At 37.6% G+C, this 23,390-nt stretch overlaps 1 protein-coding gene across 1 annotated transcript in view; it reads left to right on the top strand.

Annotated features, from left to right (window-relative positions):
• LOC150102454 (fumarate hydratase, mitochondrial-like) overlaps positions 1-23,390 on the top strand; it is a 182,460-nt gene that overhangs the window by 91,837 nt on the left and 67,233 nt on the right. The window lies entirely within an intron of this gene.

The raw sequence follows: 23,390 nt of genomic DNA, 5'->3' as shown, positions 1-23,390 counted from the left end.
TTTTTTTCAGTATATAATTTAAGGAAATTACAACGTACTAGGATATACATTAAAATAAATTTTAATATACTTCAATATTTCGGCAACGTCATGTTGCCATTTTCAAGAACTTAAGTAAAAGACACGTGCACGCAGGCACAACAAAACAGTAAGTGAGGAAGAAGAAGTAGGAAGCTATTATTTTTCCTAAAGTCATGATGGTGCCCCCTAGCGGGCAATGTTGGTATTTTTGAGAGATTGGGCTGAAGGTCTTCTGATGTAGGTTTCCCAAATTTGAGGCAGTCTCATGCAGCCAAATTTGTTGAGGTTTGGATCGTTTCTTAGAACTGAAGCTGATTCCATGAAAAGCCTTTCATATTTGTATTTGCTACGTTATATTATCCTGGCTTTCTTCCACCGTATTCTATGGCAGGTATCCAGCACATAGTCAGCAAGACCAGAGTGGCTGTATTGGTGAAAACGGATGTAGTCCTTGTGTTCTGAAATTCTGATATTTGTTGTCCTGCCTGTTTGGCCAAAATAGGACAGCTTACAGCTGCAAGGGACCTGGTAAACACCAGGTAGGTCTGGGGGGGGGGGGGTCTTTAGTAGAGCAGATAAGGGATGCCAATTTTTTATATGGTCTGAAACACGAAGTTACATTATGTTTTTTTAGGATTCTTGTGATTTTTTCCGAGGTGCCTTAGATATAGGGTATGGTGATGGATTTAGAATAATCCTTGTTGTGGGGGGGGGGGGTTACTGGTTTCAAATTTTTTTGGGATTTTTTTTTGGGAGGGGGGGGTTATAGCCATTGGCTGAGAAAGTGTTGAGAATGTGGTTTAGTTCTGTGGTTAGGGCATTGTCATTTGAACAGATAAGTTTAGCCCTGTTGTGTAGTGTCTTAATGATTCCATATTGTTGTGAGGAGGGGTGGTGGGATTGTTGGTGAATGTATCTGCCTGTATGGGTGGGTTTTCTATAGACTGAGAAAACCAAGGTTCCATCAGGTTGGCGAGTGACTAGTGTGTCTAAGAAAGGAAGGCAGTTGTTTTTTCTTCCTCTTCCAAGGTGAATTGGATTCTGGGGATGTTGGTTGTTTAAGTGTGTTAGGAAGGAGAGGAGTGCATCAGAGCTATGTGGCCAAATAGCGAACACATCATCAACATAGCGAAGCCAAACAGTTGATTTTTGTGGGGCAGAGTTTAAGGCTTTCTCTTCAAAAGTCTCCATATAAAAGTTGGCCAAGGGTGGGGAGAGTGGAGAACCCATGGCTGTCCCCTCTATTTGTTTGTAGAATTTTCCTTGCCAAACAAAATAGCCTGAGTTCATTGTGAACTGAAATAGGGCTGTGATATCGGGAGGAAATTTAGCTTGGATTAGCTCTAAGGATTCTTTGAGTGGGACATTTGTGAATAAGGAGGAGACATCAAAACTGACCATTATGTTGTCAGTGTGTTTGAGTGTGAAGTTTTCTATGCTGGCTTTGAAGTGGGCTGAGTTTTTTATGTATGAAGGTGTGTTGCCAGTATAGTGTGAGACCGCTTTGGCCAAATGTTTAGCTAATTTGTATGTGGGGGAATCAATACCATCCACTATGGGACATAATGGCACATTTTCCTTGTGAATTTTTGGGAGTCCATAAATACGGGGGGGGGGGGGTTATGGAGTTAAATGGTTTTAATTTGTTAGTGATTTCCACAGGCCAAGAAGTGACCTTCTTAAGGAGCCTGTGGAGTTTTCTAATTTGTGAGTTGGTGGGATTGTAGTTTTGATAGGGAGGTAAGTAGCCCCGATCTAACAATAGAGATTTCAGCTTACCTGTGTAATCCTTTTGGTTAAGCAATACTGTGGCATTCCCTTTATCAGCTTTGGTGATTATTATTTTCATGTTTTTCTTTAATTCTAATGGAGATTTAATTTCTTTACTGGGCATGTTGGTTTTAGGTGGTTTAGCTTTGGTCAGAACACAAGCTACATCCAGTCTAATATTGTTGGCGATGTAGCTTGGAAGGTGTCGTATCCCGCGTTCAATTCATATCATAATATCCTCAGCAGGTATTCTTCTGGGTGCAATGGTGAAGTTGTGTCCACGTGTGAGGCCGTCGAGTGCTTCGGGTTTCACACTAAATGACGAAAGGTTAACTACCGTTTTGGTAGGAAGTTGCGGTTTCGAGATCGAGTCCTTTTTTAATTTTTCAAATTTTTTATGTGTTGATCTCATACTTTTCTAAATTCTTTCTCCGCTGCAGTGCACGAGATGTCGTATAACATAGACCAAATTTCGTGGCTTAAGGTGCATGAAAGGTCATCTTCGAGTGCCTGGATAGCTAAGTTAGCATCATTCTGGAAACGGCAAGTAGTAGCAATTTGTTCCCTGAGTAAAGCTTGGCTGGCACGGTTATAAATACGGAGTGCCTTTTGCGAAGAGAAACAGTACTTAAATTTGACACAGGCCCCACCCTTGGCCAACTTTTATATGGAGACTTTTGAAGAGAAAGCCTTAAACTCTGCCCCACAAAAACCAACCGTTTGGCTTCGCTGTGTTGATGATGTGTTCGCTATTTGGCCACATGGCTCTGATGCACTCCTCTCCTTCCTAACACACTTAAACAACCAACACCCCACAATCAAATTCACCTTGGAAGAGGAAAAAAACAACTGCCTTCCTTTCTTAGACACACTAGTCACCCCTGCCAACCTGATGGAACCTTGGTTTTCTCAGTCTATAGAAAACCCACCCATACAGGCAGATACATTCACCAACAATCCCACCACCCCTCCTCACAACAATATGGAGTCATTAAGACACTACACAACAGGGCTAAACTTATCTGTTCAAATGACAGTGCCCTAACCACAGAACTAAACCACATTCTCAACACTTTCTCAGCCAATGGCTATCCCCCCCCCCAAAAAAAAAATCCAAAAAAAATTGAAACCAGTACGCCACCCCCCCCTCACAACAAGGATTATTCTAAATCCATCACCATACCCTATATCTGAGGCACCTCGGAAAAAATCACAAAAATCCTAAAAAAACATAATGTAACTTCGTGTTTCAGACCATATAAAAAATTGGCATCCCTTATCTGCTCTACTAAAGACCCCCCCCCCAGACCTACCTGGTGTTTACCAGGTCCCTTGCAGCTGTAAGCTGTCCTATTTTGACCAAACAGGCAGGACAACAAATATCAGAATTTCAGAACACAAGGACTACATCTGTTTTCACCAATACAGCCACTCTGGTCTTGCTGACCATGTGCTGGATACCTGCCATAGAATATGGTGGAAGAAAGCCAGGATAATATACCGTAGCAAATACAAATATGAAAGGCTTTTCATGGAATCAGCTTCAGTTCTAAGAAACGATCCAAACCTCAACAAATTTGGCTGCATGAGACTGCCTCAAATTTGGGAAACCTACATCAGAAGACCTTCAGCCCAATCTCTCAAAAATACCAACATTGCCCGCTAGGGGGCACCATCATGACTTTAGGAAAAATAATAGCTTCCTACTTCTTCTTCCTCACTTACTGTTTTGTTGTGCCTGCGTGCACGTGTCTTTTACTTAAGTTCTTGAAAATGTTAAAATATTGAAGTATGTTAAAATTTATTTTAATGTATATTCTAGTACGTTGTAATTTCCTTAAATTATATAGTGAAAATGCATAACCAACGTCTAAGCCTTTCCACGAGAATAAGGCATAATACATTGGAGTATCTTTTTAATGTAAACCTTTCGATGTGTATTATAGATTTTTTCAGTTATACCCGTGATGGCACAAAAGATGCTGTCTTATCTTTTATTTTCTTGTAACCTTTATACAAGAAAGCGAAAATGTTTCCCATCATAATATTCAAGTTTGTCACTGGCTTTGGAAATGAATAATAATAATAATAATCAATATCAAATTCCTGACATGTATCCTCAAGTGGTGTACAGGATATGATAGTATTACATGAAAAACTTACATCATTACTAAATTCCTATTTACAATTTTCCTCCAAATCAATCTGTTACCCGTCAAGAAATAGAAAATCTTCAACATTATCAGATTTTCTATTTCTGTCTTCTATGGCACTTTTTACTGTATCAATCCACATATATCTTGGTCTTCTTCTGGGTCTTTTATCTGCCAACCTGGCAGAGAACACTTGTTTTGCTAATCTTTCCTCTCCCATTCTGTTTAAGTGACCATATCACCTGAGATTAGTTCTGCTAACACATTCCTGGATTCTAAAAATACTAAGTTCTTTCCTAATATCCTTATTTTTAATATGATATTGCTATTGATACCATCTGTTCACGTCCCTAATCTTCTCAGGACCTCATATCAGTGGTCTCTAGTCTTTGGTCAAATGTTTTATTTCTAACCCAGCTCTCAGATCAATAAATTAAAATTGGTTTGAACACTGTATTGTATACAGCTAATTTAGTGTTTCCACTAATTTGTCCCTTACTCCATATAAATTTATTCACTTGACTTATTACCATACCAGCTTTGCTAATTCTGCTGTCTATTTCCAAATTTAATTTTCCATCTTCACTAAATTGTGCCTAAGGAGCTGAAATGTTTTACTTTTTCTATAAGTTTTCCATTTAGGATGTAGCTGATGTTTTCAATATTTCTGCCTATTTTTATTGTCTTTGTCTTTTTAATGTTGATTTTCATACCAAATTTATTACAACAGTTATTTAATTTAGTCAGGAATCTGCATAAAGTAGAGTTAAGATTAATGTTACCAATTTTAATATCAAATTTAATATCACTTTCCTTCATAACATGATCCATATAGATAACGAATAACAGCAGAGATAATGTGCACCCTTGTCTGACACCAGATTTAACATCAAACCATCTTCCTATACTTCCTTCAGTTTTAACTGCTGAATTACAGTTTAAATAAACACTATGTATTACTTGATATAATGTCTCATTTACACCATTTAACTTTATTGTTGGGGTGCTAAAGGGTCAAAGCTGTATAACTGACAGGAGACCTCCACATAGCTTTTAAAGGAATGTGAGAATCGACCATGGCTTCTGACCTATTGTCCAATCCTCACCTTCTCGTGGTGCACCCTGTTAGGTATCTACTTGGATACTGAACGAACGAGGATGGGCTGGCAATTTGGGATTTAGCCGACCAAATTGTATTCTTATTAGCTTAAACCACAATATTAAATTATGATACAACATGATAGAATTTCATGCCGACTAGGGTGTCGCCCAGTTAAACAAGCCTCCGTTATTTTTGCCAGGGAATCAGGGCGAACAGCGAAAAGTCAGCTACTGGAACAAATCCTAAAACACACCCCAACTCAATATCACCAGAATTGAAGATCGGTGATATTGAGGCTTCTTATCAACATAAGAAGCCTGAATGGCAAAGAAATGGAGCTAGCTGAGGAATTAGGTAAGTACCAGATCGACATAATAGGGGGTGACTGAAACAAAAAAGACCAAAACTGGTGAGATCTTTCTGGGCAATAAATACAAAATGTTATATTCAGGCAGTGACAATCAAGGAAAAGAAGGAGTAGCCATGGTATTCAACACTAAATACGAGGCTAATCTTCTTCAATGGCAGGCAGTCTCACGTAGAGTGATGTGGACAAATATCAGAATGGGAAACTGGACAATGAGATTTATTTGTGCCTATGGTCCCACAGGCACAAAAAAGGGGAGGAATTTTTTGAGGCTTTAGAAAAAGCAACTGATACAATGAAAAATGAAAGATTGGTCCTTGTCGGGGATCTAAATAGCAGAGTAGGAAATGATTTTCAGACATACAAAAATATATTGGGAAAATTTGGAGAAAAGAGCAAAGCTAATAATAATGGCAAATATCTGTTGGATTTCTGCTCAGGACATGGACTGGTTATTATTAACACCATGTTCCAACATAAAAATGTGCTCAAATTCACATGGAGAGAAGAGGCAAGGAATAAGAAAAGTCTCATTGACTATATTATTGTTGATAGTGATGTTTTCTCTCTGGTGAAGGACACTAGAGTGTACAGAGGATTTGAAATTGGAAGTGATCACCATTTAGTCTTAAGCAGGATAAAATTGAATTTCATATTGAAAAGAAGAACACATAAGAAAGTTTTAAAACGAATAAAAGTTGAGCAGCTCTCGAATGTTAAATGGAGACTAAGATATACAAACATTAACCAAGAAAATTGATAAAGTTTGAGAACAGGAATCAAACCGGAGATTCAGTGGCAAGCTCTGAAGAAAACATTGATTGATTCTGCCAGAGAGACATGTGGTGAGGGTCTGCAAGGATAGAAAAATAAGAACAGTGAAGGGAAAGAAGAAAGCATATCAAAAGTTCCTGGCAAATAAGTTAGTTTGTGCTCTTAGAGAATACAGAGACAAATGTAAGATAGCTAAACACTGTGTAAAACTAGCTAAAGAAAAGTCATGGGAAGACTTTGGTAAGAACATAGAAAATAAATATCAAGAAGGTGGCAAGATATTCTGGAGGTTGTTGAAGAAGCTCAGAAATGGAGGATGTAAAAGGAATTAGAGATTACAAAGGTGATATGAAAACTGGAGAAAAAGATATCCTTGAAGTATGGAGTAATTACTTCAAAAAATTGCTAAATGAAACTAGCAGTGATGACAGCACAGTGATAAAAAAACACTGACTAGGCATGCAATCAGGAATACATATCAAAGTTCAGGTGAACTGTAAACTCAAATGCACAAATATTATTCAAGAAATAATGAAACTTCAATGCAGACTATGAAAAAAAAAACCTTGATTGATTCAGCTCTGTGCAGTTTTCTGCAAGAATAGAAAAATAAGAATGCCATGGTGGACACAGAATGTTAAAGAAGCAGTTCTGAAAAGAAAAAAGCATACTGCAAGTTCCTAGCAAATAAGTTAGCAGATGGCCTAAAATAATGCAGATGAAAATGTGAGAGAGCTAAGCTATGTACAAAAGAAGTGAAACAAAAGCAATTGGAAGACTTTGGTAAGAATACAGAAGATAAATATCAGGAAAGGGAACCAGAAATTATAAAGTTGACATGAAATCAAAGATAAAAATATCCTAGATGCCCGGAGTAATTACTTTGAAAGATTGTTAAATTAAATAATCAATGACAGAACAGTAGTAGAAAACTTTCAAAACAAGTACATAATAATGATTTAGATAGAAAAAGCCATCAAAAACTTGAAATCAGCAAAGGCAGCTGGAGTAGATGATATTCAACCAGAAATGCTCAAATATTATTATTATTGTTATTATTATTAAGAGAGAACTCCAGGGAGTCAGAGACTCATCGAGGGAGGCCACATATTAAACACACATGCTATCATAATTATTTAATTCATTCACATTACTTGCACACACAACATCCAATGGCAATCCATTCCAATCACTTACCAGAGAAAAATCTAGCCCTCACCCCCTTCTTTGCGGCATTCATTCTCAGCTTCCAAGAATACCTTCTTGTCCTTTCCCCACCCTCCATAAATTGAAAAATTCCATCAATTGAAATCCTGTATGATCCTTTCAGAAGTTTGCAAGTCTCAATCATATCACCCTCTTTCTCTTGTTTGCTAGTGTCTGCAGTCTACAAATTCTCAATCTGACTTCATAATCAGTATTCCATTATCCTGATAATTTTTAACATCATTTTAACACTCTCCTTTGCACTCTCTCCAATATATCAGAATCACAATGGAAAACAGGAGACCAGACCCGAGTACAGTAGTCCAAGTGAGGTCTTATCAAGGCCTCGTAAAGAGGCAGATGACATCCTTATCTTTACATGTGAAAGTTTGTTTCAGCATTGCAATTATATTTGCAATGCTGAAAGTTCAGGCACCAATCTTTGCTAGATGGGGCCTGAACTTCAACTTACTGTCTATTAACACTCCAAGTTCCGTAGCCTAATCAGTTTATTCTAGCATAATCCCACCAATATCATATGACATTTGTTATCTGATCACACCAAAGTGCATGCCTTTGCATTTAACTGACATTGAACTGACATCCATTTTCCAATGCCCACAATTCCAGCCTATTCAAATCATTCTGCAAGTACTGCATATCGTTAGCATTCCTGCTCACCCTACCTATCTTTGCATAATCAGCAAATAGCTGTATGTCGCTATCAAATCCTTCCGAATATCATTAATGTACAGACTGAATAACAGTGGACCAAGGACTGATCCTTGGGGTATAACACTAGTTGCCTTACAACATGCAGACTCACATCCTCCATGTACCACTTTTTCATATGTCAGTCAGCCATCCTCTTATCCATGCTAATATTTTATAATCCAAACCCATATTCTCCAGTTTATGCAACATTCTTCCATGTATTCTGTCACAAGCTTAGCAAAATCCAAAAGTATCATGGGTATCTATTACCTTTGTCTAGTTCATTGGTAACATTATTATAGAATGTGACCAAGTTGCTAAAACATGACCTTCCCTTAGTAAACCCATGCTGTTCATTGAAAGTAGAGATTCACTGTCAACCTATTTCTGAATGCAAGGTGTAACCGTTTTTCCAAAATGTTCTCCACCACTTCTGAGATACTGATTAGTTAATAGTTGAATACATCGGTCTTTGCACTACTTTGCATCGGTGTGTGTGCACATGCAGCCTGTGTAGTTCAGTGGATGGATGTGGTGTTTGCACACCACGGCACTTAACTGCACGAAGGAAGACTTCTTGGTTTCGAATCTAGTCATCGACTAGAAGAAATTTTTCTAAGCCTTTTTTTGACCAGTTCTCGCGTTAGTCGATCTCTGGCATGGGCAAGTGGGTTTTTCCTCCCTGAAACTCGGGTTTTTCGTCCTGTAAACTGAAGAAAATCGACCGTAGAACCCACATTATTTCAGACATTAAATACGAATGTTAGGGTTAGGGACCACGAGATGGCGGCACTTGTTGAGCCATCTCTCTTCACTGCGTGCTGCTTAATTAGTGATAGCCTTGGGCCAGCTATCTCTGATTAGGTTCAGTACCAGTGGAGATTGAACTGCCCACTCAGTCTCCAAAAGTTAGATAGGGCTAAAAAACGGCCTTGCCTACTCCCTATATATGGGAATAAAAAGGCATTAGCTGATTTTTTTTTTTTTTTTTTTTTTTTTTTTTTTTATATAAAAAAAAATATAAATTTTCAGCCTATTTTTCTATCCACTGCAGGGTGAAGGCCTCTCCCATTGTGGGAGGTTTTGGGTCTACTACTCCTATGGTTACCCAGTCCATATTGGGAGAGGACATAACAAACATCCATGCCTATGTGGGATTCAAACCCGCAGCCACTTGGCTGGAGAGTGGTTAGCATATTACATATCTTGCAATTTATTTATCATAAAATGCATAACTTTATATTTCTCAACATTAAGCTAACACCCATTAACTTTTTCCCATACTGACAGCCTATTTAAAATCATCCTGCAAGCTCTCCACATCGCCTTGATTAACTATTACTCTACATAATTTCACATTGTCAGGAAACAACTGAATATTTCAGGTTATTTCTTATATCAGTTAATACAAATTAAGCAGCAAATCTGAACCTTGCGGCACACCACTAGTCACCTGTTTTCACCTCAATTCTGCTCCTCAATCGATATTTCCAATTTAGCTTTTTTGGGAGGTAGATCTGGCTTCTTTTTTTTCTTCCCTAGCTCCAAAAATTTTAATCTAGCTCTTTCAGAATTGTTTCAGCTCGTTTTAGTTGTTTTTATAACTGCTCTTAAAGAAATAGTTTTAAAAGTTTTCCAGATGTTCGCATTTGATAAAGAATTGTATTGTATGTTTGGTGTGAGTATCATACACGTTTCAAATGCACAATGAAGTCAGTCAGTCACATGGCCCAACAGTCTGCCATTTTGCCACGTTGAAGTTGATAGCACCGCTACAAGTTAGTCTGTGTTGCACAGAGTAATTCGTTGCAATAAAGAGTTGCATACTCTTTACTGCAATGAAAAATGAGTGAAGAGACAAATAATGCTTATGAGCAAAACTTTAGGAGGGAATGGTTGCAAATGGGTGATGCTACAAAAGGCCACTATAAGTTTTGCAGATGTGATATAGCTGTTAAACATTGTCAACTTGTAAAACATAGTGAAACTAAGAAACATCTTGCTGCAGTTCCATACAAGGCTATTCCAATTACAGATATGCTTGTGAAGAAGTCTGATGAGACAGTGAAAACTTTGAAGGCAGTTTAGCATCATTTCTTTGTTCTCACTCATCATTGAACAGCTATCATCATCTAGTAGATCTTCACAAAAATATCATCCAAACAGTCAAATTATGCCAAAAGTAAAAATGCACTGAACCAAGCGCTCTGCAATTGTAAATAATATTCTAACTGAGCATTTTGAAGATCTAATTGCAGATATTGCAGATGGAAATTTCTGCTTGCTAATAGATGAATTGAATGATATTAGTTAATAAGATTTTAGGAATTGCCATCATTTATTATAGCAAGAAATTCAACAAAATTATGATGAAAAGTGGTATTGTGGCTGCATTGAAAAAAGAGTTCTTGACCAAGAAACTGGACATTAAAAATCTCATTGCAATCGGTACAGAACAACCAGTGTTATGTGGTGTCAATAACGGTGTTTATGAACAACTGAAGGCATATATTCCCTCCTTAGATGTGTATGCCATTCATTGCAACTGGCAATGTCTCACACTCGTGCAGAATCTCTCCCAAGAAAATTAGAATTTTTAGTTGCTGAAACGTATGTGTTTTTCACATTCTTCAAGACAAGCAGCATACAAAGAGCTCTATCAAACTATCAACAAAAATGATACTCCTCTGAAAATTGTAAGCAACTGTGCAATGAGGTGGCTCTCCATTGAAAACATGCAGTAAACAGAATTCACAGCCAGTGGTTGGAATTAAAAACTCACTTCGAAGTCGTGAGTGTGACTGAGGAATGTTACAAAGCTCAAATTTTGTGGAAGATGTACAAAGATGAAAGGAATCTGTTGTACCTTTTATTTCTGCATCCTGTTCTAGTTCAAGTTCAGCAAGTTAACAGTATTTCCAAATCTAACAGTGCAGATAAGATGAGATTATTTGAAGACCTGTCTCATTTGATTTTTTTTTTTATTTTTATGTTGGGCACATATACGAGAGGTTGGCTGGTCAACCTATATTACGTTAGTACTGTATATGAGTAGTTGGTTGGGAAAAGAGAAACTTGTTTACATATGGTTTAAAAGCCTGTATGTTGTATTCTTTGGGAAATACATTAGGGGGAAGACTATTCCACAGTACCGCAGTAGCAAGGATGAAGGAAGAGGAAAAGAAACTTGTTCTGTAGGGTTTCAAAGTATACTATGAAAGGATGTTGGGCGGCAGCTGTACACGTTTCAATGGGTTTAGTACAGAGTGGGGGAATTATTGATGCTGTTTCAGATGAACATTTTCCATGGAAATATTTATAGAATATACAAATCGTGTATGTGCAAGTGAGGGGAGTGAGTTGGTGAGAGATGGGTCATTTATCAATCTAATTGCTCTCCTCTGTATTGAGTCGATTATTTTGAGGGAACTTTTAGAAGCCCCACTCCAAATGTGAGAGCAGTATTCAATAGCTGGGTGGATTTGAGATTTGTATAATGTTAACAGCTGTTTAGAGGTGAAGTAACGTCTTGAGTGAAAGAGAAAACCTAGTTTTTTGGAAGCTGAGGATGCATTGGTTGTGATGTGTTTATGTCAGGAGAGGCTTGGTGTCAGGGTAATTCCGAGAAGAGAGATCATGTCTTGTCTGGGAATTTGAGTGTTATCAAAAACAATGTTGGGGGAAATGGTTCTTTTTTGTGAGAAATAAGACAGAATTGGGTTTTGCTAGCATTGAAGTTGACGAGGTTATCTGAGGATTATTGGAGAATGACTTGGAGGTCAGAATTAAGGGCAGTGGTGGTTGATGTTCTGTGGGTTGAAGTGAATTGTGTAGAGTAGGGTTTGTCAAATGAGAGGGAGGAGTGTAATGTGCTGTCATCTGCAAAACTGTGTATTGGGTTAGAGGTCAACTGAAGTAGGTCATTGATATATAGAAGGAAGAAGGTCGGTGAGAGAACTGAACCTTGTTGGGCCCCAGCATTAGTTGGATGGTGAGAGGATAGGGAGCCGTCTACCATCACACATAGTGTTCGTCCAGACATGAAGCTGGCAATCCATCTGCAGAAGTCCTGAGACAGTCCAAATGATGGGAGTTTGTTTAGTAAGCCTTTGTGCCAGACCCAGTCAAAGGCTTTAGAGATATCAAGTGCAACTACTTGGCATTTGTCCAGCGATGGGTGATGTATGAGAGTAGATTTCCTGTTGATCGGCTTCGATGGAATCCGTACTGTGGTCACTTAATAGTTAGGCACCTTCAAGGTAGAGTAGGAGTTGAAAGTTGATGGTTTTTTCCATCACTTTAGATAGGACTGAAGTGAATGAGATAGGGCAGTAGTTAGATGGCAGTGATTTGTCACCCTTTTCAGGAATGGGTTGAATGTGGGCCAGTTTCCAGGCTTTGGGATATATATACCAGTGGAGTAAGAGAGTGTGTACAGATGGCATAGGATAGGAGTCAGTTCTGTTGCACAGACTTTCAGGACAATTAGAGGAATGCCATCAGGGCCAGGAGACCTTTGTGTCTAATTTAGACAACAGGTTTATGATATCTTTTTGGCAAAAGGATACAGGGGGCATTGCATGTTTGGCAGTTTCAATGACTGGAGAGCATTTTCCATTGTCAGTTATGTGTGCATTGGAGGCAAAGTGTGAAGCCAGGAGGTTAGCTTTTTCTGTGGGTGATGTTGCAATTGAGCCATCTAGGTATGATAGAGGTGGGAGTAGTGTAGAGCAAAAATTATGACCAATTGCCTTGGCAAGAGACCAAAAGGCATGGCTGCCATTTGGACAGGCTGCAAGCTTCCTGCATTTTGCCTGTTCAAATTCTGTTTTAGAAGCATTGATAATTTTCTTGCATCTGTTTTGGGCTTCAGTATAGGCATTGAAGGAGGATGGGGTTCTTGATTTGAGTCAGTTATGGTATGCCTGATTTTTCATTTGTACCGCCTTGGCACATTTTTTGGAGAACCAGGATTTAGTTAGAGGTGTGGGGAATGTATGTTTTCATGCCAGTGAAGATTAGTTTGGTGATACGTTCGGTGCATATGTTTGGACTGGAAGGAAACAATAATCCAACCATGGGAATGTAGCATAATACTACACTCAGAGACTGTCCCATTTGGTGCTGTTATAATGGCAAACTGCTTTTGTGTGGGAGTGACTGTGTAAGCATTGTTGCATGGGGGAGGAGATGAGCACTAGGTTGTGGTCAGAATTACCCAGGGGGGGGGCTCACTACATTCACTGCATATTTGGAGGGGTCATTAGTAAGGAAGATATCTAGGATGTTTGGGAGAGTGATTCGGGTTATCTGGTATTCTGGTCGGCTTTTGAACAATTTGTGTAAGGTCATTAGTGATGGCAAATGCTTCAGCATCTCTACCTGCAGGATCTGTACAACTGGAAGAGGATAGCCAGTTGGTGTTATGGACATTAAAATCACCCAGGAAGATGATTTCGAGAGTGGGACTGGAGAAAATCAACTTTTAAGGAGAGGAAATGAAGGAGCTCAGAATGATTGGTGGTATTAGGAGAGTGATAGAGACAGCAGATGAATTTGACTGAGTGGGGGAGGGATAGCTTTAGCCAAAGAAGGTCAAAGTTGGGCGATTCTAGGGTGTACTCTCTGGCAGGGTATGTCAGAGCAGATATATGCACAGATGCCACCCTTGGATCGAAAGGAGTTAGATAGTGTATAGTTAGGTAAGTTGAGATGGATAGTGCTGGAGGAAGGTGAGATTTGAGTTTCTGTTAAAAAGAGTGTGTGGTTTGGCAGACTGTAGATGGTAGTGAACGCTATTAAGGTTGGAATTGAGGCCACGAATATTGGTGAAGTGGATATGCAAGGTTCTGTGAGGCATGAATTTGACCGAAGGGTCTTGCACTTTTCCTGTGCAGTACCTGCATACTGGGTCTCCTTGGTGGCTACTAGTGGAGTCACTTGGTTTTTGCACTAGTTTGGTTTGTTTGTAGTCTATCATCCAACTGTTGTCTCCATTTTGGTGCTTTTCTTCTAGTTGTCTTCGGAGTTGACATCTTTGTTCTCTCTGGGCAAAGGTTAAATCAGGTTGAGCACGTATGTGCGACTGGGGAAAAATGTCCTTTAGCTTGTTGTTTATCGCCGTTATAAATTTGGATGTGTTTGTTGGTGTGTCACAGGTCACTTTCATGAGACGTGGAAAGTTCGTTCCGTCCTTTCTTTTGTTCATGGGTCCGAAACGATGCCATTTAACAATATTTTTGGGATCAAAATTGCATTCTCCTGCTAATTTGCCGACGTCTTCTTTTAAGGATTCATCGTTTTCCATCGGAAAGTTCAGGATAACGGCATTGAGTCTCCTATTTTCGGCCTCGAGCGACTCGAACTGTAGATGCGATTAGTTCACGAAGTTCATTAGCTGGTATGGGTGCACTTGCGATCGGGCGCTGGTCGTCGAGTATCTCGAGCTTAGTTTCCAACTTTCTGATTTTGGAGGAGAAAATATCTATCATGGTATCAAGCTGTTGTTCGAGGTTTTCAGCTCTCTTGCCTAAGTTTAGTAGCTGTTTTACGGAAGGGAGGCACATTGTACAGAAGTAGGGCTGGTTGAGATCGGTGAAAAGCTTTTTTGCCGATTCATCTATTTTCGTGCAGGAAGTATGCAGCCAGTTACAACAGAAATCTCACAATATACCTTTTTTTCTTTCTTTAACTTCGGTTTCATAGCTGCAGCACTTCGTGATGTTACTTGGTTTGTTGGCGATCGGCAATGCTACGCTGATGGGACTAGAGGTAATCTTCTGTTGTTGGCCTTTGTTGCCGCCATCTTTATGAAAATGTTGAATTATTTATGTCGGTATGTTTAATTATTTAAATAATACATTTTATAATATGAATAATAAATTAAAAATAATTTTATACCTATACTTCGTGATATCGCCCGTGTAACAAATGTTGTTTATTTTATGAAAATCAACAAATCTTGTTGATTTTCATAACAATAGCATCGAAATGCGATTATGTTTGAACCCTTTTAATGTCAACATTGATGATGTACCATACCAACTACAGATGGAAGTTTTGGAATTACAACACAATGAAACATTGAAGAACTATTTTCGTTAGAAAATATCCAAAAATTTTATCAATGCTTACCAAAAAAATGTGAAGGATTAATCAGTTTCTCAAAGAAGATGATAGTTGCATTTGGAAACACATATTTGTGAATAAGCATTTTATGCCATGAGTTTTAGAAAAAATAAATTTTCTTCTCGACTGACTGATGAACATTTGCATGCTTTGATTCGAATTTGCACTCAGGTTATAAAGTGGATATAGATAACTTGGCTAAGGGAAAACAATCACAAAAGTCACATTAAGCAGAGACACACACACATATTGTGATGCATAAACTATATTACTTTGTTTTTATGCGATAATTTTTCATTGAGTTCTATTTTCATGCTTGTTTCATATCTCGTAGTTTAAATATTTATGTTTTTTTTTTATTTAAAACTGATATAATAAAAATTGATAACTTAAGTATTTTTTTCACTCACTATTTTCTCTTAATTAAACCCTTGCGGCCCGATTGTTAAAAATAAAAGTTGAATGTGGCCTGCAAGTCTGAAAAGGTTGCCAATCCCTGCCTTATACCTTAAAATTATACCTTACCTTAAAGTTCACATTTTTGTACGAGTTGCCATGGCCCGGGACATTATCCAAAATCAATAGAGCTTTAAAATTAGGTGATTATTCTTGCAATAATTTTTGAGTGATAGACAAAAACAGTCTGTAAACCAGTCTTCAAAAAATGCTTTGGTCAACTATGATGTTTTAATTGAATGCTAAATGACTAGTAACAATTGCTAGTATAACCTTTCATAGCCCTAGGATTCTGTGTCTGATACACTAGTATAAGTTTCAATTTGAAATCCCTTCAGCATTACCTGATAAGTATTACTTGATCTTTTGATACTTCATATATGTTTTTTTAACCAGAAAATGTTTCAGAAGGCATTTATTTCTGGATAATCCTGTTTCATCAACATGAAATATATATATTACTATGATCTCCTTTCTCCAGTATTTCCTCCAAAATATGTTGAAATTTTGATTCATTCTATATCTGTAGATTCACCTGTTATTCGAATATTATACAATCCTGTTTGATTTTTAAAACTGGAACAGTTTCAAACTAGCTGTAAATGTTTCTACAGTTCTGATTTATATATCATTTTCTGTTTCATTTTCTTTCATTACAGTAGCTAATGCATGAAGCACTAAGAGGAATTCACTTTTGGTGACTTATGGATTCAAATCGATAAGACACTCCATTTCAGTCATTGCAGTTCATCTATTCTTAGTGGTCTGCAAACTTACTGAAGTTGATGCAACTTTACCTTTATCCTCATATTTTTCTGCTTCATTCAAAATAGTGTCTTATCAATTTGGATCGAAGATTGGCATAAAAAATAAATTTTTCTTAGTGATTATTTTTTTTACTGTTATTACTATCTGAGACCTCCAGGGAGTCAAGGACTCATCGAGGGAGGCTATAAATCACCCCAACCAGCTGTCATACCTTCCCTTAAATTCATTCACACTAGATACACTCAATACCCCAAAAGGCAAAATATTCCACTCACTCACTGCTCTCTAGGAGAAAAACCTAACTATTGACCCTTTTTTGACTGTGAACAAACTTAACTTCAATAAATGACCCTGTGTTCTCTCCCCACCTTCCATATAACAAAAAATTTCATCAGATGATATCTTATAACACCCATTCAAAGGTTTAACCCTTTAACTGTTGATTTTATATTCTACTGACATTGTCCCATGTGCTGAATTAATTTTGCAAAAAATTTATAAATAAAATCAATTAAAATTCTTACTGAAGTAAGAAGTCTGGACAGCATCATACATTCTTGATATACACTTGTCCATTCACAAAAATGGTAATAATAGTGTTTTATAAAATTTGCATAATCAAGGGGTGTCCACTTGATTAAGCAAATTGCACACATAAATTTATGTAGAATCACCAGGATCTTCTTCATCTGAAGTACACAATTCATGCCATCTACCACCCTCCACCACAACTAGTATTTTTTGTCTGTAAATTGCTTGTGTTCTGAAGGGCTGATTTGTCTGTATGAGGATTGAAAAACCCAAGTTTCCGGGAGAAAAAACCCTGCTACCTCCGTATGAGATTGGCTAACTCACCTTCGATTAAAAGTCCATATATAAAGATTCCTCCCGTCACGACGAGAATCGAACTTAGGCCTTTTCCAATCGAAGGGTGCAATGTACCGTCATTCTTCCAATTGCGCTAGGGAGGTGCTTAATATGATTAGTTGTACCAGTTCAAATTTTTCTCTTTAGATGTCATACAAGGACAGAAACCAAGTCAAATAAACTTCAAACTCGATCATAGCAAGATCGCCATTTTTTTCCGCGCTCGAGTTAACTCGACCGTAGCAGTTAAAGGGTTAAATGAGTGATGTGTGATATCATAGACCTCTATCATAGCATTCATCTTTCTCCTGTTAACCAGAGTCTGCAATCCACATTTAATGCATTAAATTGAAAGGCATTAGTTACTGCAGTTCATTCCCAAAATTCAGCCTATTTCTCTTTCACTGTCACCACATTCAAATAATTTTATTACTTCAAATTTTTCTGAAAGTGTTCTTCTAAAGCAACGTTTCCCAAACTTTTTTTCCGTGGCCTGGTTATTTTAATACTTCATCTTCGTGACCCATTAAAATTTTTATGTCCAATAGGTAAAATAAAACAGATTTCAATGTTCATAGAGTTTTCATTTATTATTATTATAATAAAGAAGCATTTACTCTTACAAAAATATAAAGAAATTAAACTAAAACCAAGTAATTTATTAATGAGAAGTGTGATGCTGTTGCTTGTTAACTAGAAACTTCAGGTTTGGAGGAAAAGATGATAACTTTATTCTTAAATATGGTTCGACTTCCAATCGGTTTCTCTATTTATTTTTTAGAAAAACCAGTGTTGAAAAGCCTGTTTCACACTTATAGGTTGTGACAAAAGGCATTAGAAATTTTATCGCTTTTACTGCTAAAACTGAGTACTCCTGATGGCAAGACAGCCAAAAATCCATTAGTGGTATTGTGAGGATGTCTTTGTGAAATGGCAATGCAGACAGAGCGTGGTTTTCGTCTCTATTAATTAAATTATTTATTCATTAGTCCCGATTAAATGCTACTTACTTGTATTTTAGAGTGTTTCGTGAAAAAAAGAAAACCCAAAAACGAAACGCCTAGATTTTCAAGAGTTTTTTTCAGGCGACCCACCATTTAGCTTTCATGACCCAGTGCCGGGTCGTGACCCACCATTTGGGAAATGCTGATCTAAAGTAATCACATTTTGCTCCTCTTTAGCACATTCATTTTTTCTTTCTTTTATTCAGTCAGTAAGGGATATTAATTTTGTAATTTAAAATGTACTGTATATATGAGGGTGGTCTGAAAAGTACTCAGCCTCAACCATAGATAGCAAGACTATTGGCAAGATTTTTTTTTCTAAGTTGGTACATCTGTCATAAGCATCCATGTGAAATTGCAATTCATTCTATCAAGTAATTTGTTTTATACAACTGTCTGAAGCAGAAGTGTTGTCTGTATCCCTTGAAATGGATAAAATTGAGTATCGTGCGGTTATAAAATTCTTTGTAAATGAAGGTTTAACACCAAAAGAAATTCATTCGAAGTTCATAAAAGTTTATAGGCACTCTTCTCCTTCATTTTCGATTATTAAGAAATGGGCTGCCTTACCAGCCTTGAAGATGATCCACGTGAAGGATGTTCAAAAAGTGTAACAACACCAGAAATCATTGATCAAGTGCATGATATGGTATTGGATGACCGGCGAGTCAAAGATTGCTGAGACTATAGGCATTTCAAAAGAACTTTAAGATATATTTTGTATGAAAAATTGCGCAAAGCTTTGCGCAAGATGAGTGTTGCACTTGCTCACAGCAGATCAAAAACGCACTCCCATAAAAATCTCTGAACAGCGCTTGGAGAGTTTTAACAAGAATAAAACTGATTTTGTGCATCGATTTATTACTATGGATGAGACTTGGATTCACCATTACACACCAGAATCCAAACAGCAGTCAAAACAATGGACAGAAGCTGGTTGTTCAGCGCCAAAGAAGACAAAGCCGGTCCCATCAGAAGGAAAGGTCATGGCATCGGTGTTTTGGGATGCTAAAGCATTTTGTTTATTAATTATCTTGAAAAGGGTAAAACAATGACCAGGAATATTATTCCGATCATTTAACCAGACTAGACGAAACAATTCGTGAGAAAAGGCCCAGTTTGTAGAAGAAAAAATCATCTTTCATCAGGACAATGCACCTGCCCACAAAGGTGTTTTGGCAATGGGAAAATTAAGGATCTGCACTATGAATTGTTGGAACATTCACCCTATTTCCCAGATTTAGCTTCCTCTGACTTCTATCTTTTCCCAAAACTAAACCTCTTCCTCGCTGGTCAGCATTTTTCTTCGAATCAAGAGGTGATTGCACCTATAGAGAGGTATTTTACAGATCTTACTGAGAACCACTACAGGGACGGGATAATGGTGCTGGAACATCGCTGGAATAAATGTATTAGTCTTAAGGGAGATTATGTTGAAAAATAAAAATAATTTTGAAATTATAAATTCGTTTTTTCATTGTTAAGTTGAGAACTTTTCAGATCACCCTCGTATAATGGCAGGATATGAACAGCCAACATTCGCTCAGTGATACGTTGGAACAAACTGAGGTGCTTTCAGTGGTGCATATATGTGTTTTTGTTCATTTTGCAGACTGATTTCACATACATTATTTGAAAGAAATCAATATTTGACAGACATCACGTTAACTAAATTTTAGTCTCTGCTGTTTCCCCAGATTAGGCATCCATTAATGAACTACATTCATTCAAAAAACTCCCTAATTGAACCCACATCGATCAAGGGATTACTGTGTGTGTGCGCGCGCGCGTGCGTGCGTGCGTGTGTGTGTGTGTTTGAAAAGTTTGGTAAAAGAATAAGAGTTAAACATATTTTTTGGGAAAAAAATCACCTTTATTTCTCAACATAGTCTACATTGAGGTGTACACATTTGGTTCAGGGAGTTTCCAATTTTTTCATCCCATCTAAAAAGTAGGATTTGTAATATACTTTACTAATCAAATGACTAATTTGAAAATCAAATACAATGACTAATCAAATTGTGCAGATTAGTCCTTTCTTTTAGTGTTACACGGTGATCAGCATTCATTTTTGAAATTATGGATTCTACAACCGTGTTAAAATAACTCTTTTTATTATCCCGACGTTTCGATCTTCATATCAAGATCATCATCTGGAGCATACATAAATATACAAGCTGCATTACATTTCAAACCGTAAGCTAGAGAAACAATGTTTTTGTAGCTTAAAAGAAGTCACATGGGGCCAAGTCCGGAGAATACGGTGGATGTGGAACAAATTCGAACCTGAATTTGTGTAATTTTGCCATTGTGATGGCCGATGTGTGGGATGATGCATTGTTTTGATGAAAGAGCACTTTTTTGCGTGCCAATATTAGCCATTTTTTCTTCTTCTTCTTATTGTGCTATCTTCTATTGAAGGTCAGCGACCATCTTGGTGAACAAACTGCGCTCTTGTGCTAATCTGAGCAGTTGTGCACTGCTCTTTCCTGTCCACGTCTTGATGTTGTCAAACCATGATATTCTTTTTCTTCCTCTAGTTCCTTTGCCATCAATTCTTCCTACCAAAATAGTCTGTAGAAGTTGGTATTTGCTGTTTCTCATGATGTGTCCAAGATATGATGTTTTTCGTTTTTTGATTATTTCTACAAGATGTTTAGCTTTGCCAATGGATTTTAAGACATCTTCATTGGTAATTTTTTCTGTCCATGATATCTTTAGCATTCTTCTGTATAGCCACATCTCAAAGGCTTCGATTTTCTTGATGGTTGTCGTCTTCAATGTCCATGTTTCAACTCCATAGAGCAGAATAGACCACACGTAACATTTCTTCATTTTTTTTCTTCAGTTTTTTCTTCATTTCTTCTTTTAAATGGTCCAATAACACATAATAGACTCCTGTTATTGTCTTACCCTTTTCCAAATAGTCTATCATGATAATTTCTTGGGAATCCCAAAAAACAGTGGCAATCACCTTCCCAGCTGACAAAACGGTCTTCGCTTTTTTTGGTGCTCTTTCACTGGGCATTATCCACTGTTTTGACTGCTGCTTGGACTCAGGTGTGTAGTGGTGGATCCAAGTTTCGTCTTCAGTCACAAATTGACGCAAAAAAACTTGCAAATTGCGATTAAACATCACCAAAAACTGGGTTAAAATGTCTTTTCACATGCGTTTTTGATTGACAGTCAACAATCATGGAACCCATCGCGCATGCATCTTTTCTGTGCAATTTTTCGTGCAGGATATTATACACACGTTCAATTGAGATGCCTACCATCTCAGTCACTCGGCAGTCTTCCATAACGATACCATAGATTTTGTCAATCATTTCCTTCATTGTGACCTCAGTTGGGCATCTGGAGCACGCTTCATCTTCAATGAACTTACCACTATGTTTAAACTCGTTTATCCAAAAATAAATATTCTTTAATGCTGGTGCAAGAGTCCCATGAACTGCATCTAACTCGGCTTTAGATGCAGTTCTAAAATTTTTCCAGGGGTCATGAAAAAGATGATACGTGCTGACACTGGTATGAATGATCTAATTGTGTCATCTGTTGGAAATTTACCAAACTTTTCAAACAATCCTCATGTGTATATATGTAATATATATATACACACACACACATTCATACCTATGCAAAGTGGTGCAAGAACCGATGTATTCAACTAATGATTAATCAGTATCTCAGGAGTGGTAGAGAACATTTTGGAAAAATGGTTGCAGCTTGCATTCAGAAATAGGTTGACAGTGAATCTCTACTTTGCAATGAACAGCATGGGTTTACTAAGGGAACATTATTATAGAATGGTCACATTCTATAATAATGTTACCATTGAACTAGACAAGGGTAATAAATGCACCATGACACTTTTGGATTTTGCTAAGGCTTGTGACAGAATACAGCGTGGAAGACTGTTGCATAAACTGGAGAATATGGGTTTGGATTATAAAATATTAGCATGGATAAGAGGATGGCTGACTGGCATATGAAAAAGTGGTACATGAGGGATGTGAGTCTGTAAGATTTAAGGTAACTAGTGGTGTACCACAAGGATCAGTCTTTAGTTGACTGTTATTTAATCTGTACATTAATGATATTGGGAAGGATTTGATAGGTGACATACAGCTATTTGCTGATATGCAATACTTGCAGAATGATTTGAATAGGCTGGAATTGTGGGCATGGGAAAATGGGTGTCAGTTCAATGTCAGTAAATGCTAAGGCATGCACTTTGGTGTGATTAGTAGATATCTAATATCATATTATATTGGTGGGATTATGCTAGAATAAATTGATCAGGCTACAGAACTTGGAGTGTTAGTAGACAGCAAGTTGAGTTCCGGCACCATGTAGCAAAGATTGCAAATACAACTCAAAATATAATTGCAATGCTGAAACGAACTTTCACATGTAAAGATAAGGATATCACCTGCCTCTTTACAAGGCCTTGATATGATCTCACTTGGACTGTTGTGCTCAGAGTTGGTCTCCTAGTTTCCATTGTGATTCTGATTGGAGAGAGTGCAAAGTAGAGTGTTAAAAACGATATCAGGATTTTGGAATACTGGTTATGAAGACAGATTGAGAATTTGTAGACTCTAGAGATTAGCAAACAGGAGAAAGAGGGGTGATATGATTGAGACTTACAAACTTCTGAAAGGTGTATACAGGATTTCAAGTGATGGAATTTTTTTATTTTATGGAGAAAAGACAAGAGGGAATCATTGGAAGCTGAGAATGAATGTTGCTAAGAAGGGGTGAGTCCTAGATTTTTCTCTTACAGGGTGGTGCATGATTGGGATGGATTGCCATTGGATGTGATGTGTGTGCAGGCATTGTGAATGAATTCAAGAATAAGTATGATAGTTGGTGTGTGTAGTGTGGCCTCACTCGATAAGTCCTTGACTCCCTGGAGGTCTCTCTTAATTGATGGCCTCTGACCATTCCTTCTGAATTATACAGTGCAGCCACTGTGTGACACTTTGGGAAAATATCATCTACTCCAACTACCTTTCCACATTTCAGGTTTTTGATGACTTTTTCTACATCATCAA

The sequence above is a fragment of the Typopeltis vanoorti genome, chromosome 10 (assembly GCF_054136105.1).
Source record: "Typopeltis vanoorti isolate ZY-2024b chromosome 10, IOZ_Tvanoo_1.0, whole genome shotgun sequence".
NCBI lineage: Eukaryota > Metazoa > Arthropoda > Arachnida > Uropygi > Thelyphonidae > Typopeltis > Typopeltis vanoorti.
Note: the sequence above shows the minus strand (reverse complement) of the source record. Positions and strands in the feature narration are given on the sequence as shown.